We start from the raw sequence: 5,452 nt of genomic DNA, 5'->3' as shown, positions 1-5,452 counted from the left end.
ACAAAAAGAAGTAGCCAATTGTGTGATACCTCTAGGCTCTTTCGTATTCCGTAATGTGTGACAAAAGGTAGGGTTAGGGCATGATAACCTAGTCTTGCTTTTTCCCCCACACAATCAATAGCAGCAAAGTTATCACAGTGATTAACTACCAGTTCATTATACTCCACCTTTATATCCATCAAAATTTGTTTCATCCATAGAAATTGTGTACAATTAGTAGTAGCAACAACATACTTGGCTTCAGTAGTAGATAAAGAGGTACATGATTGCTTCTTGTTGATCCATGAAACAATTTCCTTTCCAAGAAAGAAAACTCTACCAGATGTGCTCTTCCAGTCATCAACATCTCCAGCCCAATCGGCATCTATATATGCACATAATGTAAAGTCATCATTTTTAGGGTACCCTAAACCATATTCAATTGTTCCCTAATGGGGTTCACCTAGTTTTCTCAACACTTCACCTAGATAGTGTTGCTCAATTGCACCAGCTCACCAGGCCTAGTTTCTCTCTAGACCTTCAAGTCCTTCTCAATATCTTCTATGGCTTGATTATTGATCTCTCTAAGGTGTTTTACTTCAAGTGTTTTGGCTAGGAACCCTACCAATTCACAATGCTTCCCATGTACTCAACTATGGCTTCTTGGCTTCAAGTTGTCAAAATGAACTCCTACCATTGTGATATGATGCATAAGTGTGGAGGTGTCTTCATTCATGTTTTGGATTCATTTAGCTTCCATTTGATGTTTTCCATCAGTAGGTTTCTTACCGACTTCAAAATCTTGCCTAGAAAAGGGCTACAAGGAATTAGCCCAATTAGGCCTCCTAAAACCAGTTTTTTAGGGCTTGAGTGAAAACGGTCCAAAAGACCCCCGAACAATCTTGGATTTCCTTCAATTTTTCATCTAACCTCAAGTTATTTTTATGATTTTATCTTCTTTTTCCACCATTCAATGTGCTAACCCCAAAATGAGGGTTTTGGAGGGTTTCTAGGCCTTCTAGGTGGTAGTGACAGGTCAAGTTGGGGTTTGTGCATTAAATGACCTCTTCAAGGTTCCTCCTTTCATTTTAAACTCTTTCCCAACTCCTTGGACCCCTTCAAAAACTTGTAAAATGATTTGACATCCACCCTTGCACTTGGCACTTCATTTTCACCTTATTTCCTCTAGTCGGGTTGCTCCTGCACTCGCCAAGAATAAGGTGACAATCATATTAAATCTCTTCTATAGAAATTTCACCTTCATATGTACACTATATATATGGTTTACCTCCAATTCCCAACAAGCCATGATGGCAGCACGTTTGGAACTCATGGGGCAACCATATTTACAAGAAAACTGCTATATACAAGCCAAAACTGCCTGTTTGCAAACTAAAGAAAGAAAATACTAATGAACACTATCTACAAAGCTCTAAATTGAACCAAAAAAACAATAACACACAAGATAAAATCAATCCATTTCTAGATCAATGGATTCAATCCATCTTAAATTACAAAATGAGTAAAATCAAGCTAAAACGTTGCCAACTAGTCTGAAAATGAGTAGTTTCAGATTGTTAAGCTTGCAAAACACATTCACCAACCTTGGTAACCATGAAAGGGAGGGTTCTTATATATTTCCCATGTTTATAATCATCCTAGGGTGTTGAAAAATCCCTAACTCCATCACTAACCATTTCAGAACAAAAGTTGTCATGACAACTTTTTGCAACTTTGCAATTTTTGCACTTTTGGTCTTTCCAACCTAAAAGACCTATTCCAAGTCATCACAAATGAATTTTAAAACTTTCCTAATACTAATTTAACCATCCGTAATTCCTATACCCATTTTTAACACTTTTGACCATCAAAAAGGCCAATTACATACTCAAACTCACTATTTACACAAAAATGAAAACCTAAGAAGTATGAACACGACCTAGGCCTACATTGACTCAAAAATCTAACTCTTGGACCCTCCTAGAGTCCTTATTCACTAATGACTTGTCTAGGGTTACTACAAGCCAAAATTGAAAAACTAGATAGTCTAAGTCCTAGGTGCTCCTGCACCATTCCTTGCAAATACCTAAAAAATCCTCTTCACCGCACTCACATGATTTTCTCTAGGATCACTCTGAAATCTTGATACAATACAAATTGCATTCATTATATCTAGTCTAGTTTGAGTCAGATATAACAAACCTCCAATCATAAACTTGTACCTAGTCGTATTTACCGGTGTAGATGCATCCTTCTTTGTCAATTTCTCACTTGTAACCATAGGACTACCAACCGGTTTAGAGTTTTTCAAACCAAATTTGTTCAATAACTCTCTATCATACTCAATTTGATAGATAAAAATACCTTTATTAGTTTGAGTAATCTCCAAACCTAAGAAAAATTTCATCTCCCCAATCATAGACATCTCAAATTCATTCTTCATATTGTTAGCAAATTACTTACACAACTTATCTTCACCTTCAAAAATGATATCATCAACAAAGATCTCAATAATCAGTATATCATCATCAATGATCTTATAATATAAATTACTGTCTGCATTACCTTTAGTGAATCCAAGCTCCAAAAGATATTTATCCAACCTCCTTATTGTCATCACTCCTTTATTCTTATCTCCAATGATCTGATCTTCTTAATGATTCAACCTCACATACCTAGGAGTCTTTTGGTTTTCTGTTTCTTTGCTTTGTTCTTTAGTTACTGTTGAATTTTCTGATATTGCCAGAGTAACTGGTTCAACATTTTGTTTTGGTGTAGGTGCTACCAGTTTTGTTATGATCATTTCCACTACCAGTTCCTTCTCATAAGCTTTGAATTGACTTATGTTAAGTTCATCTACCTTGACATTAGTACTCTCCACAATTCTCTGCAATCTTTTGTTATAACATCTATATGGTTTTCTTTCATTAGAATAACCAAGAAATATTCCTTCATCACATCTAGAATCAAACTTTTAAATAGAATCATCTCTTTTGATATAGCATTTACTACCAAAGATTCTAAAATACTTAATTGTTGGTGTATGACCAAACCATAACTCATAAGGTGTCTTACTGATTTCTCCTTTGATATTAACTTTGTTGAATGTGTATACCACCGTGCACACAACTTCTCTCTAGTAGACATGAAGTAGATTAGCTTCTACCATAATACTTCTAGCTGCATCCAAGATAGTTTTATTTTTCCTTTCCACAACTCTATTATGTTGAGGTGTCCGGGGTGTAGACAATTGTGTCCTTATCCCATTCTTCCCATAATAGCTGTTAAATTCACCGGATGTGAATTCTCCACCATGATCTGATCTTAAGCATTTAGTCTTCAAACCTATCTCAATCTCAACTTTAGCTTTAAAGATTTTAAAATTTTCAAAAGCCTCAGATTTCTCCCTAAGAAAAGTAACCCACATCATTCTAGAATAGTCATCAATGATTAGCACAAAATATCTATTACCTTGAAAATGTTTGATTCTAGCAGGGCCACATAAACCAGTATGAATAAGATCAAGAACATCATTAGATTTGTCTTGTATACTCTTAAAAGAGGTTTTGACCTATTTCCCCATTTGAAATTCCTTACATACTAGATTATAGGGATTCACAATCTTAGGTATATCTCTAACTTCCTTAGTAGAACCGATTTTCACAATGCAATCAAAATTCACATGACATAGCCTCTTATGCTAGAGCCAACTTTCATCAATTTCTGCAATAAAACATGTCTTCTCACCAAAATTCAAATGAAAGATATTACCTTTAGTCTATGTACCGGTTGCAATCTCCAATCCAAATCAGTTAATAATCTTGTATTTTCCATCCTTGAATTGTAATTGAAATCCCTTATCCACCAATTATCCTACACTCAAAAGATTATACCTTAAACCTTAAAAATAATAAACATTATCAGTGTTATTCTTACCATCCAATGATATCATTCCTTTTCCTCTGATCATACATGCTTTGTCATCTCCAAATCTAACCAGACCGCCATAAAACTCTTGCAAAGATAGAAACTTCCCTTTATCTCTATTCATATGATGTGAACATCCACTGTCTATTACCCATGAATCCTTGTCTTCAATTTTAGCAGCAAGGGCCTTCTATTCAGGTTGCTTCCCTTCCAGTACTCGATCATCTTCTTTAATAGCCAAGAACACCCATTCCTTTCTATTGTCAAAACCACTGGAAAAATCTTGTGCTGGTTCATCATCAGAATCAGTCACACCTTTGTCATCAGCAATATAGCATGATTTTTCTTTGTTTCTCTTGTACTTATGTTGGTTCTGATAATCAAGATTAGGCTTAAAATATCTTGTATCTCTTTCCTCAAATCTTGAATTCCTTTCAGGACATCTAGATGCAAAATGACCTATCTTATTACATGCAAAACATTTAAAAGGTCATTTTCCTTCATACTTACTTCTTGTTGGTCCTTTAGGTACTCTTCTAGAAAATAGAGCTTCAAGTTGATCAAATTATTCATCTTCTCTCTTCATATCATCCAATTATTTGGCATACAAATCTTTCCAATCTTGTTTGCTAGTTGATGATGTAGATGCATGAAAAGAAGGATCAAACTTCATAGCTCCAGAAGGTCCAAATTCTTCAAGCTCAAAAGTAGATAATTTCCCAACCAAAGTATCCCGATTAATAATAGTGTTAGCCATAGTTCTCATCTCATTAATTGTAATAGCCTTCATCTTATAAGCTAATGATAAAGCTCTTAGAACTTTATAAATTATTTCATCTTCGCTCAAAGATCCACCACAACATTGAATTCCCATAACAATCTCATTAACTCTTTCCATAAAAGCAGTAATCCTTTCATCTTCTTCCATCTTCAGATTCTCATATCTCACCTGGTAACCATTAAGTTTTGCAATTTTAACAGTAGGGTCACCTTCATTCAGAGTATCCAATTTTTCCCATATAGCCTTTGCAGTTTCTTTCTCAGTTAGTCCCATTATTTCCTAATCAGAGAGTGCACACAAAAGTGCTTCTCTAGCTCTACAATCATTCTCAATATCCTTATCTAGGCCTGATAGTCGAGGATTTCTAGATGTTGGATTATAAGGTGTAACCCTAGTTTCTGTGATTTCCTAAATCTCCTTTCCAAGACATCTCAGATGAGTCTCCATCTAAATCTTCCATACCCTGTAATTTTTTCCATCAAGTCTAGGAATTTCTCTCCAGAAAACAACTGCAAATGTGCATGATGAACTTGAACTGTTAGATGCCATAGGATCTTCCTCAAGCGGTGAAGCTTCTACAAAGAGGACCAGGCTTTGACACCAATTGTTAGACAGTTCAAATAACCAGAAGAAAACTGAGAGGGAGGGGGGCGTGAATTAGTTGTCAACAAATTACCAAAACCTTAAACAATTAAAACTTTAATACTAGAACCCAAAAGAATAATACCAGAATGCATAAACCAAATAACAAAATATTAGATATAC

Source organism: Cryptomeria japonica, chromosome 5, assembly GCF_030272615.1.
Source record: "Cryptomeria japonica chromosome 5, Sugi_1.0, whole genome shotgun sequence".
Taxonomy (NCBI): Eukaryota; Viridiplantae; Streptophyta; class Pinopsida; order Cupressales; family Cupressaceae; genus Cryptomeria; species Cryptomeria japonica.
Note: the sequence above shows the minus strand (reverse complement) of the source record.